Consider the following 13329-nt stretch of genomic DNA (forward strand, 5'->3'; position numbering starts at 1 on the left):
ATGCCAGGAGATGTGCTGCCATTAACTTTGGGAACACCATGGCTCACATGAAGTAATACATTGCTGGTAGTCCACCGAACAGTGACGGTGTTATAACAGAATGGGGAACACAGGTTGACAGTGAGCTGTCTGTTGACAACAACAATGCCACTGACATCAGAAAAGTCTTTGAAGTGTTACATCTCCTAACTAAGTATGTGTTATCTAGCATGTAAAAGGCCATGGTCACCCTGTACCCTCCCCTCAGTAGCCCAATCAATGTCTACAGTGGCCCTTTACACCCACCACTGCCATTTCTCACAAGGACACGTGGTATTCTTCATCATACAGGTACCTTGTTACACTCCTCACACTAGTAGTTATGTGCCAACAGCCATAACTGCATACAACTATGGTGCCATAACTTGATGGGAATCCTGTGTGTGTGTGTGTGTGTGTGTGTGTGTGTGTGTGTGTGTGTGTGTGTGTGTGTGTGTATATATATGAAAAGTAATCTCAGTGTTCGGTTGATGAATATCCCCTGGGGGTGTGGTTATTAGCAAATGGAGGTGTGTCCAACCCATTACACTTAATACTCTACAACAGATGTCAATCACCATATACATATATACAATCCTCAGCCCAATAAGCTGTGAGGCATATACAATCGCTGTTATACAGACCTGGGAAATCAGTGCAGATACATCTGTACCTTGCCTATGATATGGTTGATGTGTTACCACACTGCCTTACCCCTTGGCCTTGCTGCAAGGCCACATCCTGGTGACACACAGATGCCTAGAACACAAACAGGATACAGCATGTGAGAACACATTCACTCAGCATTACTAATAGTATTAATGAATCATGTCTGAAGCTGTACACACAGTCCGATGTGTGCCCCTTGTGATGCCTGTGCCCTGGCCCAGCAATCAAGGAGCCTCAATCCTCACCACTGACACCAGAGAGGGCAACTCCTTGAAGAGGAAAGGATAACAACTAATACACATAGTAAAGTACAATTTCCCTTAAGTGCATACAGAGATCACAGTCAGTCTGGGGCTGGTTGCTCCTTTGCTCACCAGGTCCCCAATAAGACTCCCCACTGGCACAGCTATATGGTCCAGTTCTCAGCCTAGCTGGTCAAGGTAAAACCTCCAGTACCCTCTCTGTCCAACCAAGAGGTTATACAACCACACAGACCTTCCTGGGAAAAGGCTGGCACAAGCTCTCCAGCTGTGCCCCTATTACCCAGACCATATGATAGTAATTCCTGCCACCATGCAGCTAATAATTATCAGCTACTTAAAGGCCCTTAAAAGGGTGTCCAATTATTACTGTGCAATATTATTATCCAATTGGTAATGTGACTATTCAGTCTAGGCTTAATTTGGAGTGACTTAGACAGTAAAATCTGTAAATATGTAATGTATTTTAGAGGTTAAATTATCTCTACATAAACCAGCCACAGGTAAAGGTTTTAAAATATTTAATAATAAATAATTAAAACACAAGGCAAAACTACTACAGTACAATGCTACTCAAGTTCAGAGATCACACAGAAACTTAAAACAATATTGTAGGAAAGATCTGATTCCAAAGAAAAATACTTAGTCCAACGTTCTTCTAAGTTTAACTATTCCTAAGAAAAATCACAGTGCTATCATCTTACTTATATACGTAAAGAGCAAACAGTACTGGGATAGATGTCCAAGATCAAAATGCTTTTCGTCTCTCACTGAACAATAGTTTTTTAAACACTAACCAACAGCTCTGCTGAGGCCCTCCCAAATTACATCATTTTGACACTTAGGTTTTCTCAGGCCACAAACTGCATTATTTAGCAAGCAAACTTACTCAGGAAACTGGAACAATACAAGGCATTTCACATATATACTCTTGCAGAAACCAGAGCAATAAAGCACATTCCACATGTAAATTCTGGCCCTTAACTTTAACCTTAAAACAATGGGCATGAAACCTTCATCCAGACCAACTGGAGCCGACTTGTAAAACATCAAAGAGATTCATAATATCTTTCCAACTTCAAAAGACACATTTGAAATGCTTGGCTTGGTTTTCCTTACAGCAGATGGCAATGTTGCAACAATCTTGAAGTTCACATTTTACAATGTTTTCTTTCATTTAAAAAAACAAGTCTGTATTTTACATTTATTTATACAGTTGATAGAATTATGTATCAAATTCTATTTGACTAGGCTGGCAGCCTTCGCCCATCTTCCTCCAATCTTCACATCTCTTTCCCCCCGGGGAATTCAAGCAAGTTTTTCAAGTGCCCCTTGAGAAACATCGCTTGAGAGTGTCAGATCTATCTGGATGTACCTCACCCCATTCCTTGTCTTGAGAGCTCATCTGCATTGGCATTGCTATTCCCACTGGAGTGATGCACTGACATATCATATGCTTGCAACCCCAGGCTCCATCTTAGCAACTTGGCATTTTGCTAACTGGCTCTGTTTAACCATGTTAGAGGGTTGTGATTTGTCATCACAGTGAATATTCTTCCATACAGATAAGGCTGAAGTTTTTGTAGTGCCCACACTATGGCTAGACATTCCTTTTTTTACCGCTGCATAGCATTCCTCCCTGGGTTGGAGCCTACAACTGAGATGAACCACTGGGTGCTCTTCTCCCTCTGAAGAAATCTGGCTAAGTACAGCCCCCACCCCATAGATCCAAGCATCCACCTGCACAACAAATTCTTTGCTATAATCTGGACTGGCTAACACAGGGTGTCCTCCCAAAGCTTCTTAAAGCTTCTGAAATGCCTGCTCACATGCTGAGGTCCACACTACCTTATCTGGCCTGTTCTTCCTTGTCAGGTCTGTGAGGGGAGCAGCTATGGTACTATAACTGGGAACAAACTCTCTGTAGTACCATGCTGTCCCTAAGAATGCCCTCACCTGCTTTTTGGTAACAGGTGTGGGCCATGTCTGAATAGCTTCCATTTTGGCAGGTTCTGGCCTTATCTTACCACTCCCCACTCTATGTCTTAGGTAGGAGACCTCTGCCTTACCCACCTGACATTTGCTTGGCATAATGGTCAACCCTGCCCTCTGTTGTCTGTCCAGTACCTACCTGACATGCTGAAGGTGCTCTTGCCAGAAATGGCTGTAGACAGCAATATCATTCATGTAAGCAAGGGAAAACCCTCCTGCCCCTACTAAGATATGATCTACCAGCCTCTGGAAAGACGCTGGGGCATTCTTCATCCCAAAGGGCATCTGTGTGAACTCATACAAGCTAAAAGGAATCACAAAGGCTGACTTCTCTCAAGCACTGGGAGTCAAAGGCACCTGCCAGTAACCCTAGGTAAGATCAATGGTTGTAAGATGCTTAGCCCCACCCAACTGCTCTAGGGCCTCATCTGTCCTAGGCATGGGGTAAGCATCTGACTCTGTGTGACTATTTAATTTCCTGTAATCCACACAAAACCGGGTGCTGCCATCCTTCTTTGGCACCAACACCACTGGTGAGGCCCAGGGACTGTTGGACTCTTGAATCACCCCTTAGTCCCAACATCTCCTGCACCTCCTCCCCTCAGAGTCTGTTTGACTCTCTCAGGCACCCTACAAGGGGCCTGTCTGATAGGCCTTTGGGGTCCTGTATCCACCTGGTGCTGCAACAGGTGAGTGCTCCCTGATTTCCCGGTGAACATGGCCCCAAACTCCTGCAACGCTGCTTGGATTTCTCGAACCTGGGTAGGAGATAGCTGCTGGGACATTGCTACCCCTTCCACCGAGGTGCCAACCCGAGCCTCACTGAGGAGATAAGTCACAAGATCTCTCTCAGACTCCTCCTGCAATCAACTGCAAATGCTCAGCACAAGGGCCTCCCTATCATGGTAAGGTTTCATCATGTTAACATGGTACAATTTGTGCCTCTGCCTTCTGCGTAGCAGTTCCACCATGTAGTTAACATCACTTACCTTTCTTACCACCTTGTATGGTCCCTCCCAAGCTGCTTGATGAGAACCATCACCGGCTGCCCTACAGCATACTCCCTAGTTTGAGCATTCCTGTCATACCACACATTTTTCTGTTGTTGGGCTTCTACCAGGTTCTCCTGGGTCAGGCCCATGAGTTCCCTGAGCCTTGTCCTGAGGTTCAGGACATATGCCACAACAGACTCCTTGTGAGACTCACACTCACCTTCCCACACATCTCAAATTAAATCTAGAGGTCCCCTCACCCTATGCCCATACAGCAACTCAAAGGGTGAAAAACCTGTGGATTCCTGGGGAACCTCTCTGTAAGCAAACAACAGATGGGGCAAATATTTGTCCCACTCCCTCTGAAACTAAACTAAACTGAGCCACAAATGCCCATAGCATGGACTTGATTGTAGAGTTTAACCTCTCAACCAGGCCATTAGTCTGGGGATGGTAGGGGGTGGTCTTCATGTGCTTCACCCCACAGGACTTCCACAGACAAGCCAGCAGGTCTGACATAAAATTGGCACCTCTGTCAGACAGTATTTCCTTTGGGAAACCTACCCTGCTGAAAATCTCTAGCAAAGCATTTGCCACCTTCTCGGCTTCAATGGAGGACAAAGCCACTGCCTCAGGGTATTGTGCAACATAATCTACAATCACTAGGATATACTTTTTCCCTCTGGAACTTGGGGTACTCAGAGAACCCACAATATCCATAGCTGCCCTCTGAAATGGCTCTTCAATCCCAGGCAAAGGCATCAAAGGAGCTCTCACCTTGTCTTCTACCTTGCCTACCTTTTGGCACTTCTCACAGGTCCTGCAGTACCCTGTTACATCTCTGGAAATTCCAGGCCAATAGACATTTTTCATAATATGCCTCTTTGTACATAGGTTCATAGGTTCATAGGTAGGTACTAAGCTATTGGCCCTAGGGCCTGTACAAGCCTAGCCAAAAAGGTACCCTGGCTTTTGCCACCCAAGAAAATTATTTTCCTGTGCCCCTGTCAAGCAGAACCACAGAAGTGATCCCCGGGGTGAATTTCCTATTACCCATCCAATCATCAAGATTTTTCTTGAAGAGTGCTAATGAGGAGCTCTGTTTGACATAGATAGGTAGTCTGTTCCAGAGTATGGGAAGTCTCTGGGACAGGAATCTATCCCTCCAGCATATTCTGTTTATTGTGGTGACAAGATTTAGGTCCCTAGAGCGTGTAGCTCAGAGGGATTGGGATTTCTTTAAGTGGAGCATGTCCAACAGCTCTGGGTTTGACATAGCTTTGTATGTTAGGCAGAGATCGCTTCTGAGTAGGTGATATGCAACAGAGTAAAGCTGGAGTTTTTTGAGACGGTCTACGTAAGCCATCTGTTTGAGGCCAGTAATCCTCTTTGTGAGATATTTTTGTGGCCTTTCCAGTTGTTGTAGATGTCTTGTGAGGTATATGCCAAAAGGGGTGTTGTACTCTATAATGGGCCTAATGAGTGATGAGTAGAGGGGAACAATGACCTCTTTTTTTCTGGATGAGAAACCTTTTGTGATGAAGTGTGCCACTTAGAAGGATTTCCTGACCACTGTGGCAATGTGATTATCAAAGGAGAGACTACTGTCCACCTATGTCCCAAGGTCTCTTATCACACTTTCGGTGTTAAGTAGACTACCGCCTATGTGGTAGTTCATGGGTACAGAGTTTTTACCAAAGGTGATGACAATGCACTTTTTGGCATTGAGCTTGAGACCATGTCTTTGACACCAGGCATCTGTCTCAGTGAGGCCCTTTTGTAGGATGTCCACATCATTAGGAGTTTCGATTATGGCTCCTAGTTTGCAGTCATCTGTGACTTTAGTTAGCCAAAGACCTTCTGTGTTAGCCTGTACTTCTGAGAATTAGATACCAACCCGGAGAGGACCTATTTTATGCCCATGTGACCTGCAAAGGGAATATCATGGGCTATGGCTAGAAGTGCCAGATGATAAGCTCTAGGCACTACCAACTGCTGTACTCTCTCACCTTCTAGCCCTCCCTCAGGGGTCAACTCTCTGTACAGTAACCCTTTGTTCTAGTGTACAGATTCCCCATTCCCTTGAGAATCAAGTGTCTCCCAAGCTACCTGCCTCAGGCCTTGCAATGTAGGGTCTGAGAGCTGAGCCTGTCTCAAGTCTCTCTTAGTAACCCTTCCCAGCTCCCCTTCCACAGAAAGTCTGGCATCCTCTGACAGTGGTGCCTCACTGTCAGCCTGGGTACTACTACTCACCTCTACCTTTGCAGTCACTCTGTCCAAGGGACCATAAGTACCCACAGGCAGCTGTGGCTCACATTCAGTTTCACTGCTACAGCATAGCTTACTCTTGAAGTAACCACCTCAGCAGTCCTGGCTGCAAGTATGCAGTCTGTCTGGGTCTCCCCCAGGCTACCAGACACACATGCTTGTCTCCTAGCCTCACTGTGTATAACTGCATAAGCACATGGGACTGCCTCATCCAAATCCTTCCCTCGCAGGACATCTGCAGGATGGTAATTCCATACCCTGGTTGTCTCAAGACAACCCACTGTTGGTATTTTGTCTTTCCCACTTACTGGCTCTTTCACCTTTTGTTCCCCACCTTGCCTCCGTGGACATCTGTATACCACATGACCCCACTGGTTGCATTCAAAACATTTAACCCTAGCTCCTGGACATATACCTGGACTAGTGGCTTCCCCTACTACTAGTGGAATCTGTTGGGGCAGTCTCTGCTGCCCACCATGTGTTCCTTTAGTCCCATGAGCAGTACTGGGGGTCCTTTTCCTGTGCAGGACTGCCCTGCTTGCCAGATATAGGTCTCCCTTCTTCCCCAACTCCTCTGAAGTAGCACACTGTCTATCAGCTAACCAGATCCTCATGTCCTCAGGCAAAGTGCTAAGGGCTTGTTCTCTTACCAAAAGGTCTGCCAGCCCTTCAAGAGTGGTGACCTCACATCCACTCACCCAGCTATGAAAATAACTGCTCAGTTCAGCAACATATTCACATACATTTTCATCTGCCTTGCATCTATGCTCACGAAACATTTTCCTATACATTTCAGGTGTTTGCTTAAAACATTCCAACAAGTGTCTTTTTACAGCAGTATAATCAAAACAGTCAGTGTCATTCATTTTTGCTAAAGAAGTTAAAGCTTTACTATGGAGTAAGAGGGTCAGGAACCATACCCAGAGCCCTTGGTCAACTTCATACTGTTTACATACTCGCTCAAACATAAGAATGAAGCTATCAATATTATCCCCCTCTTTAAACTGTGGAAGAAATTTACTGACCTTTTGTGCTTCTGTGGTCTGGTTACTCCCTTCCCCATTACCTCCATGACTCTGGCATAGAGTCAGCATTTCCCTCTCATGCCTCCTCTGCCATTCATTTTCCTCAGCTTGTAGACTCCTCATTTTCTCAGCTGCTTCTAGTTCTATAGGCCTGGCCACCAACTCAAGTCTCTTGGCTCCAGCTGGATTTTTAAGTCCAATGCATAAAGGTTGAGCTGTCCATTCTCTGAGTATATTGTTTCTCCACTGTCAGTCTGATTGTCCCCCAGGCTGCTGTTTTCTGATGCAGCTGTAACCAAGGCTGCAGTCAGGTCTGCCTTAGTCAGATTTCCATGCACCAGTCCCCTAGCCTGGCGCATCTCTGCCAGCTGTCTCCTTGTCAGCTTTCCAGACTCCTCTGCTGACATGATGCCTGCTCACCCTGACTAACACTAAGCTAACAAAAGAAATAAAACAATTGTGATCTGAACTCTGAGTATACATAAAGAGCAAGCAGTGCTGGGTTAGATGTCTAAGATCAAAATGCTTTTCGTCTCTCACTGAACAATAGTTTTTAAACACTAACCAACAGCTCTGCTGAGGCCCACCCAAATTACATTCATTTTGACAATTAGGTTTTCTCAGGCCACAAACTGCATTATGTAGCAAGCTAACACCTACTCAGGAAGCTACAACAATACAAGGCACTTCACATATACACTCTAGCAAAAACCAGAGCAACAAAGTACCTTCCTCATGTAAATTCTGGCCTTTAACTTTAACATTAAAACAATGGGCATGAAACCTTCATCAAGACCCACTGGAGCCAACTTGTAAAACATCAAAGAGATTCATAATATCTTTCCAACTTCAAAAGACACATTTGAAATGCTTGGCTTGGTTTTCCTTACAGCAGATGGCAATGTTGCAACAATCTTGAAGTTCACATTTTACAGTGTTTTCTTTCATTTAAAATCACAAGCCTGTATTTTACATTTATTTATACAGTTGATAGAATTATGCATCAAATTATATTTGACTAGGCTGGCAGCCTTTGCCCATCTTCCTCCAATCTTCACACCTCTTATAAATGCCAGGTGACAGCACCTTACGCAGCATTACATAGCTACAATTTAGTAAGTTCATCCTGTGCATCAGACCCATATTTGCATGTCCCTACATCAATGGTTTGGATGGCAGGGATCTTGCACAGATTTCATCATATGCACAGGGTGTTGTGAGGTTTTGCCAGAGGTCTAGGCTGCACCATTCAGTTCACATTATGGGTGTGTGTTTGGGGTGTGGGAATGACATGGCCTGTGCAGCTGTGGTGCATGTGTGTGGAGGTGACATTTTTCTGATTGTGTGTGTGTGTGTGTGTGTGTGTGTGTGTGTGTGTGTGTGTGTGTGTGTGTGTGTGAGTGTATGTGTGTCTGCATGCACACAGTCATGCCATGTGGCTCCCTTATACTGATGTTTTTTGGACAGCTGTGGGGCGTACATGGCAGGGTGTATATTTCACCATCTCTGGTCATGATTATGGGAACAGGACCTGCCAAGGGTATCACTAACACCACCAGGGACAAGGCCGGAGACAGTACTGCTCCCTGATGGTGCCTGATGTCTGTTGGATCCACGTGCCTGTTGGGACTGGCCAGGACCAGGTGCCCATGGCCTGCCATGTCTTGGCATGGACAGCACAACACCCTCAGCAGTGCTGCTGTTACTGCCCCTATGGGAGCATGATGGTGCATGGCCACGTGGACCCCTAGATGATCGTGGTGCTGAGCTTCATCCACATGGCTGCTGCTTCCCCTCTGCCAAACATTCGAGCACAGATACTCCACGGTGGAGGAGTGTCATGACCTGACCCCACTGTCTATCCACAATCTCCTTGCCCTCACGCATGACCACAATACGTTCACACAAATCATCGCCACAGACACCAGAGACATGTTCTTCCACCACCCTGTGCACTTGTCTGGTGTTATGTTTGTTACAGGCCTGTGTATCCATTATGGTCGAAACATGCACCTGGTTACTGCAGCAGTGGCACTTTCAACATGGGCTGGATGGGCAGCCATCCTCCTCTGAGCAGCCCTGCCTGCCTGCCTGTGTGGGACCTCACCAGCACTCTGGCTATGGCTAGTGCCTGGGTTCTCACTTGCCATAGTCACCACACTTGCATGTTCTGTGCCAACACCCAGCTGTCTTTCAATTGTGGCCACTGGTGATGGGGAATGTGTGGGCATTGTGACTGTGTGTGGTGATGAGGTTGACAAAGTTGGGATGTCAACCAATGATACAGCTGTAGCCCCTAACAACCCCACCTGTTCCTCACTATGGATGTCATCATGGTCAGAGTCGCCAAACAAACTAACATCACTTTCACAGCAGGAGGGACTGCGACCACCATGTCCACCTGTGAGGAAAGGACAACATATGTATATTACTATCAGCACTATAAGGTTTGCTGGTACACACACTCACTCACACACTCATTCACTCGCACACACTCACACACACTCACACACACACACACACACACACACACACACACACACACACACACACACATACGCACACACACACACACTCACACACTGACTGACATATTCACTCACACACACACATGAGGTGTCCCAAAGGCATTCCACAGACCTCACATTAGGTGACAGATGACAGTCATGACACACATTCAGACCAAAACAGACACACTCTGGACAGGCCCTCAACATCATGCAGTGCATACCTTTCAACTTACTGTTACTACTAATTTACACCACTGGGATATATGAGTGTTTTTAGTTAGTGGTGAGCCTTTACCTAGACCACACTGCACCCATGTATAATAATATCCAAACAACATCATATACTGGATTGCAACAACTATCCAAACATAGACTGATCACTACTCAAGCCCCAACACTCTAGCAACCATCCCAAAACAAAAAAAACTCTCTTTGCCACAAGCAGCAAGGCCGTCAGTTCAGACCCTCCCAGCCATAAACATGCAGCAAACAAAAGAAAGAACTACAAGATATAGAAAAAACCCAAAAAAGAAGAGACCCTGATCATTATAAGTAAAAAAAACTGATCTCTCTCAAAAAGCATCCAGGCAAATTTTTTGAGAAAAATCGCTAAGGACTCAAAAGACAATCATAAAGAGAAACCTGGGGAAACTCCCAGAACTGCTCAGAATTAGTCAAAATGATTCAAAAAATGACTGAACCTACAGACATTGCCAACATACTGGCTGACAGGTTCAGGTTCAGTTTCCCTCCCCCAAATCCCAAGAGATATATACTAGAGGATTGTAGTCCCCTCCCATCAAACATCTCAAAATTGCGCAGGTGAGACTCTCCTAAGTAAAAAAACAGCATCCATGGGACCCACCAGATGGTGTCCGTTGTTGCTCCATGAACTCAATGAGGAATTAAAACTGCAGCTAGGGCAGCTGTTGGCTATGGAGAGGATCATAATGGAACTCATAAAGACAAGACATAGGGGACTTTTTAGACTTTGGATCCCCAGTTTGGCTTTGTCAAGGGGCAGATCATGCTTTTAAACCTGGTTGACTACAGAACCCAGGGGGTCAGAGTTGCTGGCGCCCAGACTCCCAACCTGGGTCACAAGTGGTGTCCCACCACAGGCTCAGTCCTGGGCCCACTTTTACTTTTCAGAGTACACAGAAAATACAGGAGGATTATGGTTGACAAAGTTTGCAGATGACTGCAAACTGGCACCATAGTGAAAAAACCATCTCCACACAGACATCCTTCAGAAGGGTCTCATAGAAAGGATAACTGGTGCCAGAACCACTCAAAAAGTAGTAGTAGTTAGAGACACATTGCCCATTGCCCACGCGAAGGGATTCACATCTAGATCTAGGGGGTCATTTTGTCCCTGTACTCATCACTCATCAGACCAATGATTGAGTTCCTGGATAAAGGGTCTCAAAAATATGTCTTATGCTGCCCGACTGAAGGAACTCCAGCTCTATAAATCCATCAGAAAGGGCAAGGCAAGTAAAACCTCCTCAACACAGCTAATTTAGGATGTGCTGAGGGACAGATTCATCAGTAGTAAAGGGGTGAAAACTAAAGAAAAAACTGGGCTAGGCTTGTAAATGCCCTAGGGCAGATAGCCTAGTATGAACCTATGAACCTATGAACCTATGTAAACATTACTGCTGTTCACCTGTATAGCACTGTGGCTAATCCTACAGAACATGCCTACCAACTAACTGTGCAGGGTTTCCAGGAATATCCAGATATGTGGGTCATATTTCCTGTCTGCTGCTCATACCTCCTATGTTTGTCTGATACATTATTGGTTTGACCAGTGGATTGGTGAACCTATCAATCTGTGATTTACAGATGTCATAACCTGCAGTACATGTATGTGAAAACAAGGGCAGTTATTCAAACAACTTCCCAAGCTTACAGTGGATATAGTAAGTGTACAAACCCTTTTTAACATGCAAGGATTTTGTGACAGATCACATGAGTCACCAGTGATATTACCATAACTTTTCCACCATTTCATATGACATATAACCTGTGGAGTCCAATTGAAAAACATACAGATCAGGTAGGGGTAAGATATCGTAAATGATATCAGTACAATAGCCAGGTTGCATGGAGGTGCACACCTGTAAACTGATACTTTGGTAAAGCACCTGTTGATCTCATCACAGCATTCAGTCCTCTTAGGAAGGTGTGTATCAGCATGGCACACTGTGACACAGCAATGTTTGCATACTCTCCCTTGCAAAACACCTCCAAATCTGTCAGATTGCAAGGCCATCCCCTGTACACAGTGCTCGGCAGGTCACCACACAGATTGTGTATTGTATTCTGGTGTGGACTCAGGATTAGCCACTGCAGACTGTTGATTGTGTTCTTGTGAATTCATCCTTTTGTTCAGTTGGATGTAAGGTGTGGGTCATTGCTGTGTGCAATGTTGGAATTCCTCCCCATCCACAGCTATGTGGCAGACAACAGAAGGATTATAGCCACAAGGGACCAGTGTTTGAAACTGGTCATAATACATTCCAAATTGGCTACAGCCTCAGTTCAAGCTTGTGAACAGCAAACCCAAACCAGGACACTGCCATCACCCAGCTTCACTGTGTGGGTAGTGTTGTTCTGCTGTTGTGCAGTGCTGTTATTGGGCCAGACTAACATGACCGATTTGTGGACAAAGAGAGTTTAATCTTGGTCTCATAACACCTTAACACATTTCCACACAAGCTTTTTGAAAAGCTGATGTATTGTTGTCCAGATGTTACCCAGGACTGGATGTTGTTTGTTGTGAGGAATAGCTGCCATCCTCCAAACACACCATATAGCCAAGATACGTGAAGACCAAATAAGATTGTTGTCACATGTAGTACACACACAATACTTGCCAGAGATGTCTGTCACTCCTTTGGTGTTGCTGTATGGCTCCTGGCAGCCTCCCTGAACATTGCTGGTATTGTATCCTCCACATATATGTAGGGATGTCCACTTCTTCACAATGTCACCATATCCAGAACACATTTTGATGACTATCTGCACTGTGTTCCATGGCATATGCAATGCTGTGGGTATGTTTCTGTAGCATTCTCCAGGCTGATACCTTTCTAAAATGTGATCCCTTTGCAGCATGTTGAGCTGTATGTGAACCATGGCTTTTGCTGTAGCAGGCAACTATGGGTCTATGTTAGGATATTTTTGGTATATGTGCTGAATGTTATTTGCAGTTAATCCAAGGGTCTGCAATTGATGGCAGGTGTGCATCCAATATGATGTACTGCTGTGGATTGTATCAAATGCTGGTACACCACAATATGAGCTTTATCCTGTGCACATATATGCATCTAGCTTCTTGGACAATTTTCATGTCACATGACTGTTCTAACAGATTTGTATGTTTCACAATTGCATTGTACAGATTATAGGTCGCATGAAAGGTTGGATGGATTTGGTGCTGTGTATCGTGCTCACATTGTCATATATCACAAATACCTGGCATCCTAACAGATGTGTACACCTTTTATACGCACTGCATAATACTAATGTATACAATATGTCCCCACTCTTTGTCCTTTATCCACACATTTTGGCAATCTTTATCCAG

Source organism: Protopterus annectens, chromosome 7.part0 (genome assembly GCF_019279795.1).
Source record: "Protopterus annectens isolate FY-2018-M chromosome 7.part0, PAN1.0, whole genome shotgun sequence".
Classification (NCBI taxonomy): domain Eukaryota; kingdom Metazoa; phylum Chordata; order Ceratodontiformes; family Protopteridae; genus Protopterus; species Protopterus annectens.